Here is a 12680-nt window from a genome sequence, read left to right as displayed (position 1 = left end):
CCTGCTCGGCACCTCTCACTGTGGGCAACTCCAGAGTGGAAGAGAGTCTAACCTTTCTGATACCAGAGCCCAAGCCATGTGTGGAAGCGAGTCCGACTATATTGAGTCGGAACTTCTTGACCTCACACATCAGGTTGGGCTCCTTCCCTGCCAGAGAGGTGAGATTCCACGTCCCTAGAGCCAGCTTCTGTAACGGGTGATCTGATCGCCAAGGTCCCTGCCTTCAGCCACCACCCAGCTCACACTGTACCTGACCTTTATGGCCTCTCCCACAGGTGGTGAGCCCATGGGGAGGGGGTCCCATGTTATCCTTTTGGGCTGTGCCCGGCCAGGGCCCCATGGGTGTAGGGCTGGCCAACAGGTGCTCGCCTTTGAGCCCCACCTCTAGGCCTGGCTCACGCTTGTCTGACCAGCGTCTGGGCAAGGGAAGCCTCAATCCATATGTTTTGTTAATCATAGGGATTTAGCTGTGCTTTGTCTGGTCCCTCACCTCAGACCTGTTTGCCATGGGTGACCCTACCAGGGCCGTGAAGCCCCAGACAACTTAGCTCCTAGGATCATTGGGACATGGAAGCCCCTCCACCACGATAAGGTGACGGCTCCAGGAGGGGTTAGTTATTTGTGAAAAAGAAAAAAGAGACTGTTAGAGATCTTTGTGCTGATTCATATAAAAAAGATTGATTGTTCGACTGATAGTGTGAGAATTTTTTTTTTAAAAAACAGTTTCTTCATACAGTTAATCGGAATTTAAGTGGTTCAGGCCATAAAGCAACTTAATAACGGTAAAAGTCCCAAATTGAATGGCCTGTCCACTGAATTCTATCAATTACTTAATGAAATCTGCTGACTTGTATGTTTAATGAAGGTCTGCACAAGGGCTACATAGGGGAAACTTTTTGTCAAGACAATTATTAACAATTATTATATAAAAAAGGAAAGGAGGATGACATTGATAAGATGTCAAAAACAAGATCACCTTCTCACTGACTCAAATATTGACTTCCTCTGCCTATCTGAGACATGGCTCCATGAATCTTCGCCCTCAGCAATACTATCTGTACCTGGTTATAAAATGTTTAGAAATGACAGACAGGGTTCTAAGGGAGGAGGTGTTATGATTTATGCCATGGACACTTTTAATTGCAATGAAATACATGTTACAGATGAGAATGGATTAGAATTTCTTGGACTAACTGTTTCTTTGTCACAGCAAATGTCTTTTATTCTTGTAGTTATTTATAGGCCTCCCTCATCAAATGCAGCTTTTTACGAAAAGCTGGAAATTTTACTGAAACCACTCAATCTTGCAAAAGAGGTGATAATAATGGGTGACCTAAATGTTAATTGGGAAGTTAACAAAGTTAGGAAACAATTGAAAAGGGTTATGGATGATATGGATATGACTCAGGTAATTAATGGCCCTACGAGAATTACAAACTCCACCCGAACTCAGATTGATCTAGCTTTTACTAATAGGCCAGAAAGGATCTTGAAGCCATACAATATGCTCACAGGATTGTCTGATCACAATCTTATAATGGTCACAAGAAAATTAAATAAAAAGCGCTTCAAACCCTTGGCCACCACTGAATCCAATAGGATACCAAAACATGAACAACAAAATTTCCAAGATTCTATCCAAGAAGTAAACTGGGATGTATTACTTGCTGGTAAAAATGTAGATGAGGATTTTTCTAAATTTGCCAACAAAATACAAGACATTATGATACAATTTACACGGATAATTAAACTAAAAGCTAGAAAGAATGGCCTTCCTTGATTAAACACATTTATTCTGAAACTGATGAAAGAATGCGATCATTCCTTGACGTTGTCGGTCAAATCAGGATACAATAGACACCACTTTATTTCACTGAGAAATAGGGTCGTGAAAGAAATAAGAAAATCTAAAGCTGACTTTTTCATTACTGCTTTGAATAGTGCGAAGGGAAATTAAAAAATAACCTGGAATTATATTAAAAAACTATTGGGTGATACACAAAATAACAAAACAAAACTATCCATCCATCTATCCATTTTCTGAGCCGCTTCTCCTCACTAGGGTCACGGGCGTGCTGGAGCCTATACCAGCTGTCATCGGGCAGGAGGCGGGGTACACCCTGAACTGGTTGCCAGCCAATCGCAGGGCACATAGAAACAAACAACCATTCGCACTCACAGTCATCCCTACAGGCAATTTCGAGTCTCCAATTAATGCATGTTTTTTGGGATGTGGGAGGAAACCGGAGTGCCCGGAGAAAACCCACACAGGCACGGGGAGAACATGCAAACTCAACACAGCCGGGACCGGGGATTGAACCCCGCTCCTCAGAACTGTGAGGCTGACGCTCTAACCAGCAAATTAAATTAAACGGAAACAAGTGATGGCTGATGCTTTTAACAAATACTTCATTGAATCTGTGTCAGAAATCTCTTCTAAGTTTACAGTAAAACAAAGGAAGGAATACCCTGCATTGTCTGCAACGCAGTTCTTTACTATTACAAATATTACTGAGACCAAAGTTATCGATTTAATTCATTCACTCAAACCATCTAAGGCAAAGGATGTTTTTGGAATGGACACGAGCATGCTCAAAGATCTAGGTTCGACCCTTGCTACTCCGATTGCTTCAATCATTAATCTTTCAATTTCATCTGGTCACTTTCCAAAGGCCTGGAAATCTGCTATTGTTACCCCTGTCTTTAAAACCGGTGACTCAACTTCTCTGAATAACTACCGACCTATAAGCATTCTTCCGGCCATTTCCAAAGTTGCAGAAAAATGGGTGTCAGAGCAGATTGTCCATTATTTCAACAGCAGCTCCCCCTCTCTCCATGCCATGCAGTTTGGTTTCAGATCCAAGCATTCCACTGAAATGGCTACATGCCTCTTCATTGAGAAAATAAAATCTTCTCTCGACAAGGGTGGAGTTGTAGGGGCGGTGTTCTTGGACCTCAGAAAAGCTTTCGATACAGTAAATCACTCTGTTCTTCTTACCAAGCTCTCAAAATTTAACTTCTCTCGCGAAGGTGTGAGCTGGATTGAATCATATCTGCATGATCGAACACAATCTGTATCAGTTAACAACTGCAGATCAGAGTCTCTTAGGCTAACCTCTGGAGTCCCTCAGGGATCAATATTAGGCCCCCTTTTATTTAGTCTTTATATCAACGATTTGCCCACTGTTTGTTCTGAAGCAGAGTGCATAATGTATGCAGACGACACGGTTTTCTTTGTTCATGGTCGCTCCAAAGATACTGTTGCTGCTAAACTCACTAATACAATGTCCTGTGTCACAACTTGGTTGCAGGAGTGCTGTCTACAGCTAAACGTTTCTAAAACTGTAGGCATGTATTTCACTAAAACAAATAAGAGTATTACCTGACCCCGACATACTTGTTAATGGAGAAAAAAATGCAAATTTTCAGCCAATACAAATATATTGGGTTAATAATAGATCCACAGCTTTCCTTTAAAGCCCATATTGACAAATTGAGTAAAAATATCAAATTAAACCTCGCAAATTTTCGTGCAATTCGAAATGAAATGTCAACTGAAGCCGCAAAAATTTATTTGCATTCAATGATTCTTAGTCACTTTAACTATTGCATAACCAGTTGGTCCCAGGCTGGTCAGAATGCAAAAAAAACATTGGAAGTTTTGTACAAACAAGTAATTAAAGTGATGGATAAAAAAAAACAAGGCACTATCATCACTGTGCAATTTAAAAAAAAGTCTTTTAAACTGGGACAGTCTTCACATATTTGCAGATTTAAATTAGATTTATAAAGTACTGCATGATTTGGCTCCAGCTCCTCTGGCTGAGTTCATCAGCCAAAGTAACAGCTCTGAGCGTGTCACTCGAGGCTCTGTCAGAGGTGACTGTCTCATTCCTCTGTGCAGGAGCACTTTCAGTAAGTCAGCCTGGTCAGTGAGGAGCGCTGGTGAGTGGAACTCAGTACCCTGAGGAGGTTAAACTGCTTACAACATACAAGGCCTTCACAAAAAAACTGAAAATGTGGCTAGTTAACACCTATAGCTGACAACACTAAAAGACAAGTATGTTATGATGGTTTGTTTTTTGTTATGATCAAATGATTTGTGGTTTTATTCTCTCTAAATAGTATAGTAAGTCATTGATTATGTATCCTGTATTATATTGTCTTGTAGATGTATTTTACTGCTTTTTTACATCATGGCCAGGGGACTACAGATGAAAACTAGCCTTCTGGCTAATTCTGGCTTTTTTAACCATGTGTATTTCATGTGTTTTATGAAATTGGATTGTCGCCTTTCAAATAAACTGATTAATAATAATAATAGGTAGACATTTGACTTCTGAATACTGATGATGAAATTTTAACAGAAATAATAATGAATCGATTAAATTATAGTCAAGATAAAATAATAGAAAAGGAACAGACGTGGCTTGTTAAACTTACGGCCTGCGGGCCACATCCGGTCCATTGATCATTTCAATATGGCCCGCCAAAGATTGTTGCAGAATTGTACAAATCATATCCAAATCATGAATGCATTGTTTGACCTTGTCCTGTAATACCCAGTTGTGCCACCAGGTGGCGCAGTCATCACAGTGATACATTGACTTGACTTTGAGTTTGTTTTTACTCTGCTACTGCTCTGAACCCATCTTCAACCATGAGTGGGCCAAAGAAAAGAAAAGTCGACAGTGAGTGCCGTGTGTTTAATAGAGAATGGACTACTAAATAATTTTTCACTGAAGTCTGGTCAAACGCAGTAAGTCTTATTTACCAAGAAACCATTGCGTATTTAAAGGAATACAACTTCAGCCATCACTTTTCTATCAGGTAAGCTAATTATGCTAACAACCAATCAACCCGGGAACGAACGGCTATGGCTCAGTGGTTAAAATCCACCTTGGAAGCTCAGCAAAACAACTTTTTTTTTTTTGCTGGCATTCAAACTAGCAAAGACCACCAAGCCTCTTTCCCAAGGGAAGTTTCTGAAAGAATGCATGATGGAGACAGCAAGTATCTTGTGTCCTGAGATACAAACATCGGAGTCTCCAAAAGGAAACTAGCTTTATTCCAAGAGCAAATGTCAAATGAGTCATTTGTTCATTTCCCCACACTGTCTACACAGAAAGAAATGTGAAAAAATACAGGAAATCACTGGACTACCTGCATGGAGAATTCTGCCGTCGGTTCTCTGATTTTGGAAAGATTTACGTCACTTCAGATGGTGTCATGTCCCCTCACACAAGACCCTGAAACAGCGCCACAAGAGCTGCAGTTGCAACTGATTGATCTCCAATGTGATACTGTCTTAAAAGAGAAGTTCAACTCTCTTAAACTGGATGAGTTTTATTCTTCAATAAGCGCAGACAACTTACCAAAAATCGGGAAGGTGGCACCAGAGGATGCTGGTGTTGTTTGGTTCAACATGTGTGTGAACAGACTTTTAGTGTTATGAACACCAACAAATCATCCTACAGATCCCAGCTGAGTGATGAACACCTCAGATCTGTTCTCAGAAATGCCACAACAAAACACCACTTTGATGCACTTGCAAAAAAAAGGTGATCAACAACACTGTTCCCATTAAAAGTAAACATAAGTATTAACACTACAATGCCTTTTTTGTTGTTTATGTTTGATATGTAAGCATCTGGTCCTGGCTTGGCCCTCCTGTCAAATTTTAAAAGTCAATGTGGCCCCTGACCCAAGACATTTGGCCACCCCTGTGTTAAAGGATGCGTCATGTGGGACAATCACTGCATTTTAAGAGAAGTCCTAAACAAACCCACCCCCGATAATGGCTTTTACAGTATATCATAGGACTTGATCAGACGACAGCCTTTAAAATTACTACATCTTCAGAGATTATTTATTATTAAAGCTTACGGTTTTATTTTAATGATCAAATGCCTGCATGTTAAAACAAATATGTAAGTAAATGTAAATGCAGGTCTAACAGACAGTTTCGTGGTGGGGAGAGGGGTGAAACAGGGCTGACCCTTGAGCGCACCCCTGACCTGGCTGACCCTGTACATACTAGCAGTCCTCTGATCAAAAGTATAATTCTGGCACAACTGTGGGGGACACGCACCGAGTGGCAGTCATAGTTTATGCTGATGATGTCACTGTTATTATTAATAAATATGAAATGAATCTGTTAACAGAATTTTTAATACTTTATGAAAAAGCGTCAGGTGCAAAGTCAATCATTCTAAGTCTGAATGTGTCTGAATCAGAGAAGAAAGTGATAGAAAAAACAATGAATCTTCAGAATCAGAATCAGAATCATCTTTATTTGCCAAGTATGTCCAAAACACACAAGAAATTTGTCTCCGGTAGTTGGAGCCGCTCTAGTACAACAGACAGTCAATTTACAGAACACTTTGGGGACATAAAGACATAAAGACATCTTCAAACTAAACAAGAAATAAAAATACTTACTATCTGCAATAAATCTGCAATAAAGATTGTTGTAAAATAAATTTGGAACAAAAACTGAGTATTAGTTAAAGAAGAAGTCCATAAATGGGAAAATAAAAACACATTATAATTATAAATCAAGAATACATATAATCAATACTTTATCAATCAGTACATCTGGGTATGGATTGTAATGGTTTCACTAGTAAAATGATCTTTAATAAAATTAATAATGACAAATATGGTGGTTTTATTAAATATAAATTTTTAAACGATGATTTAAGCAAAGACATGTTTCACTTTTTGCAAAATAAGAACAAAAAGAAAACACAAAACATGTACGATGGTTGATCTCAGTGGGAAGAGTCCCAGTTCGTGCAACGGTCTCATGGAGTTGGTAATGTCCATCCATCCATCCATTTTCTGAGCCGCTTCTCCTCACTAGGGTCACGGGCATGCTGGAGCCTATCCCAGCTGTCATCGGGCAGGAGGCGGGGTACACCCTGAACTGGTTGCCAGCCAATCGCAGGGCACATAGAAACAAACAACCATTCGCACTCAGAGTTATGCCTCCGGGCAATTTAGAGTCTCCAATTAATGCATGTTTTTGGGATGTGGGAGGAAACCGGAGTGCCCGGAGAAGACCCACGCAGGCATGCAAACTCCACACAGGTGGTGCCCGGGATTGAACCCGGGTCCTCAGAACTGTGAGGCTGACGCTCTAACCAGTCGGCCACCGTGCCGCCGGAGTTGGTAACGTTAAAATGAAAAAGTGCCCAATGATATACTGTACTGAGAATGAGACATAACACATGTTAATTGACTGTTACCGAGCTCAGGAGGTCTGGGTAGCCATGCAAGACCTAGGACTTAACATCATTCTAAATTACTTCTCTGATATGCATGGCCTACTGGACAAAAACATATCAAACAAACAAAAAAACCCTTTCAGATAATTAGCAATGTGGTATGTATGAAAATATCGGAAACCAAATGTATTATGAGCAGCAACCAGACACATTCTGAACTTCTGATCCGGTCTTGACTCATCCATTGTACTCCTTACACCTATGTTCCATAACAAAAAACACAGTTCACTTGTGAATTACAATGTTTCTGTGTCACGTCTTTCACTGTTATTGCATTTCTTTTGGTGTAAATTGCTTTGTATTGATAAGTTGTACAGTGAATTTAAATAAAGAACTTTTAAAAAAGCAAAAGCCAAACAAGAGGCATATGATGACATGTATGCCAGGTTAGAAACTGAAGAAGGGGAGAAAGATCTAGACAGGTTGGCCAGACAGAGGGATAGAGATGGGAAGGATGTGTAGAAGGTTAGGGAGGGTAAGGATGGAGATAGAAATAGATTGACTGGTGCCAGTAGTGTGCTGGTCTGCTGGATAGATGGAAAAAATATTTTCAGGGGTTGATGAATGAGGAAAATGAGAGAGAAGGAAGAGTAGAAGAGGCAAGTGTGGGAGACCAGGAAGTAGCAATGATTAGTAAGGGGGAAGTTAGAAAGGCACTAAAGAGGATGAAAAATGGAAAGACAGTTAGTCCTGATGACATACCTGTGGAGATATGGAAGCATCTAGGAGAGGTGGCTGTGGAGTTTTTGACCAGGTTATTCAACAGACTTGAGCCCGAAGAGATATGCCAGTTGCTGTAACATTGACTTAACACTACATATTCACGGGAACATTTTACAGACGAAAACATTGTTATGGGCTCCCTGGTATCCCCTATCATAGCAAACAGAGAGGTACAGAGAGGACATGGAAAAGAGAGCTCTGAACTCTTCTAAGGGAACAACTCCAAGTCCTTGGTCCAGAACCAAGGACAGGTTATTGTCTGAGCAGAGAAGGATAGCCCGAATAAACACAAATGGCCGTAGGAATTCTTATGATGTAGAAATACAAAGAAAAGATGGTTGGCTTGATTACTGTCCTCAAAACATTCAGTCCTCTCAAAGAATTCTGACTTCACTAATGTTGAACTATACTACACTACCCCTAGGCTTGATTGGTTCACTGGGTGGGTTTGAATGGCAAGGCTCCTCCTCTTACCTATAGTTGGTGTCACTTCTGTCCACAAGATGGCTCTCTTGTCCATAAATTAACCATATCGCTGAGAGTTCATTTGGCGTCAAAACTTCTAGGGTTGAGCCTCTCCCGATGGTAATCGTTATCTTTGGTATTACAATGGCAAACCCATTGTATGGTTCACCTCATGACTTAACCAGAGGAAGAATGGTCCCGTAAACAGCGGGGGAGACCTGCTGGATAAACCAACGCTCCCAAGAATGCAATTGCGCTCTTTGAATTAGACATTGATATAGATAGAATATTAGTTCAAAGAGAAGATACGAAGCAACCACTCTCTTCCGTGCACTACGCTGCACTGTGAAAATGTCAAACTCAGATACTATTAAAAATATACTATGAAAAAAAAAAAAAAAAAAACAAGTGTAAGCCTTCACCAAGCACATTAACTCAGTGGACAATAACATCAAGTTCACACGTGAGCCTGTCAAAGACAATAAGTTGCCTTTTTTGGAGTGTGATGCCCACATTGGAAACGACAAGGGCCTCCATGTTGGGGTTTACAGAAAACCCCCACACACTAACCGATACTTGTTTTTTTTTTACTCACACCACCCTCTTCTCTCTCGCTCTCGGACAGTGGAAACACTTTTTTTGCTCACTCTGCTTGCTTCGCTTCTGTTTACATTTTTTCTTGCTGATAAGCTTGTTTTTCTTCTAAAAAGCAGCGACTCCTGGATCTTTTTAAACCTGTGGGACTGTCATTTTTTTTGTTGATACAGTCAGTTGTTGCTATATTCCAATATTTTCTGATACCGTCTCACCATTATGTGAGTGTGGCCTGCTAATTAGCACAAGCCTGCTATTAGCAACAAGACCAGCAATCAAGATGCCTCCCTTTTCCACTGAGGACTATCACGGACTGCTACAGATGATGTCAATCCTGGAAACAAAAATCCACCGACTTGAAGTGTATGTGGATGTAAATGGACAGTCGGGGAATGAAATCACTCGACCGATGTCTCAAAATGGTGAGCAAAAGTGTGCCAACTGAAGAAGTGTGCCAACCACTTATCTCAACAAAGAGGATGGATGTGGACTGTGGAAACGGTAGTGGACCATCCAGCAGTTCTCCCTAGGAGCAAAGCCCAAAGATATGGGACAACATCTAAAAGGGAGGACACAACACCAGCAGATTACAGAGGAATCCGGCTGGACTGCGTTGCGGGCTGCTTCCACCCCGAGTGAGCGGGCGTGGACGGTCGCTACAGCGAAAAGCAAGACAAAAGGATGTGAGTCAACGCAAAACATTGAACATCAAACTTACAAATAGATTTGAGCCACTTTTACAAGACCCTGGTCAAGAATGCGCATCCCCCACCACCCCTGAAAGGTATGAAACAAAATCATGCAAGAAAACAATGGCACCTCAAATGTTAATAGTTGGTGATGGCGCTGTCAAGTACTTTGTTTTACCAATGACATGGTGTATGATATCTCTAAAAAAAATCCTGGAGCTCACTAATCAGCACCCAACTGTGAAATATGTCATTATACACAGAGGGGCCCTGGATGTTCTAAAGCAGCAATCAGAGGTATTGAAGTGAGACAAGGTCTTTTCAATATCATGGTCACTGGGTAATAAATCAATGTTGATTAATGACATCATTACAACCTATGATCTGGACTTTTTGTTACTAAATGAAACGTGGTTAACGGAAAGTAGCTGTAATACCATTTTAAATGAGGCAACACCGGCAAATTAAAAGCCCACATTTGGAGTCACTGTTTTTTAACTGTAAGCCATTCTACTCGCCGCGTGAGTTCGCATCATTCATCCTCTCTGGAGCGTACATTCCGCGTCAAGCTAACACGAACGCCGCCCTGCTAACGCTCGTCGAACAAGTCAACGAAACTGAAAAAAAAAAACACCCGGACTCCATCCATGCATCCATCCATTTTCTGAACCGCTTCTCCTCACTAGGGTCGCGGGCGTGCTGGAGCCTATCCCAGCTATCATCGGGCAGGAGGCGGGGTACACCCTGAAATGGTTGCCAGCCAATCGCAGGGCACATAGGAACAAACAACGATTCACACTCACATTCACACCTACGGGCAATTTAGAGTCTGCAATTAATGCATGTTTTTGGGATGTGGGAGGAAACCGGAGTGCCCGGAGAAAATCCATGCAGGCACGGGGAGAACATGCAAACTCCACACAGGCGGGGCCGGGGATTGAACCCCGGTCCTCAGAACTGTGAGGCTGATGCTCTAACCAGTCGTCCACCGTGCCGTCACACCCGGACTCACCCCTCATTATTCTTGGGGACTTTAACAAAGCTAAACTCAACCACGAACTCCCTAAATACAAGCAGCACATCGACTGACCTGGCAGGGAAAATGAAATTTTTAGACCACTGCTATACTACGCTAAAATACGCATACCGTGCTATACATCGTGCCGCCCTGGGCTCGTCTGATCACTGCTTAATTCATTTAATACCGACGTACAGGCAAGCACTTAAATGTGCGAAGCCTACAGTGAAAAGAGTGAAAAAGTGGACCAATGAAGCAAAGGTGGAACTTCAAAGCTGTCTAGACTGCACCGACTGGAGTGTCTTTGAAAATTCAGCTGGCAGCCTTTCAACAACAACAAGTCGTGGTTCACTGCGAAACGTAAGCAGCTTCGCCAAGCTAAGGAGGACGCATATCAGAGCGGGGACAGGGCCCTGTATAATCGAGCCAGAAACCAGCTGACTAAAGAATTTAACATTGAAAAGATGAACTATGCAGCAAAGTTGGAAAAACAGTTTAGCGCTAACGACTCTCAATCAGTCTGGCATGCTGACTAATTACACGCGACGATCCCCCCAAGCTGAGAACAATAGCACACTAGCCGACGATTAATACCTTCAACTACAGATTTGAAAACGACACTTTCACCTCGACAGTGCAGGGACCAACGCGAGGATCCTGTTCATGGACTTCAGCTCAGCGTTCAACACCATCATCCCTGAACTCCTTTCATCCAAGCTTCTCCAGCTCAGCGTCTCACCTGCCATCTGCCAGCGGATTCACATCTTCCTGACGGGCAGGACACAGCAGGTCAGGCTGGGGGAGGCCACCTCATCCACACGCAGGAATCAGCACCGGGGCGCCCCAAGGTTGTGTCCTCTCTCCGCTGCTCTTCTCTCTCTACACGAACGACTGCACCTCAGCGCACCTGGCTGTCAAACTTCTGAAGTTTGCAGATGACACCACTGTCATCGGCCTCATCAAGGACGGTGACGAGTTTGCATATCGACAGGAAGTGGAATGGCTGGAGCTGTGGTGCGGCCGACACAACCTGGAGCTGAACACGCTCAAGACTGTAGAGATGATCGTGGAATTCAGGAGGCATCCTTCACCACAGCTGCCCCTCACGTTGTCCAGCTGCCTTGCCTCAACCGTCGAGACCTTCAAGTTCCTGGGAATTACAGTATCTCAAGGACCTGAAGTGGGCGACCAACATCAACTCCGTCCTCAAAAAGGCCCAGCAGAGGATGTACTTCCTACGGCTTCTGAGAAAGCACAGCCTGCCACAGGAGCTGCTGAGGCAGTTCTACACAGCGGTCATTGAATCAGTCCTGTGTTATTCCATCACAGTCTGGTTTGGTGCTGCTACAAAAATGGACAAACTCCGACTGCAACGGACAATCAAAACTACTGAAAGGATTGTCGGTACCCCCTTACCCACCCTTGAGGACTTGCACACTGCCAGAAATAAGACAAGAGCGTGCAAAATCCTCTCAGACCCTCCACATCACCAACTCTTCCAGCTCCTTCCCTCAGGTAGGCGCTACCGATCAATGCAAACTCGAACTAGCAGACATTCCAACAGCTTCTTCCCTCTTGCAATCAACTTCTTAAACACCTAACCTACAATTCCATTACAACATGCTTTCAATTTTTTTACTTTAGTCGTCATTTTAAAATGCATACACTCATTGAAGTCTCGGCGCCCTTTGCACAATGGTCATTGCACCGGACTATTGCAATATTAGTCATTCGAACTGCTCAGAGTGCTAGAGGACTCAGCATCTCTTGCACCATTATCAAAAAAAAAATTAAAAATGTACCGGCATTACCAGACAACTAGCAAACCTTTATTGCTCAGTGTTTTTTTTTTTTTTTGTCAATGTCTTTATGTCTCAAAATTGTTCTCTGTCAATTGACTGT

The sequence above is a fragment of the Phycodurus eques genome, chromosome 12 (genome assembly GCF_024500275.1).
Source record: "Phycodurus eques isolate BA_2022a chromosome 12, UOR_Pequ_1.1, whole genome shotgun sequence".
NCBI classification, from domain to species: Eukaryota; Metazoa; Chordata; class Actinopteri; order Syngnathiformes; family Syngnathidae; genus Phycodurus; species Phycodurus eques.
The sequence above is the reverse complement of the archived record's forward strand: the minus strand, read 5'-3'. Positions refer to the sequence as shown.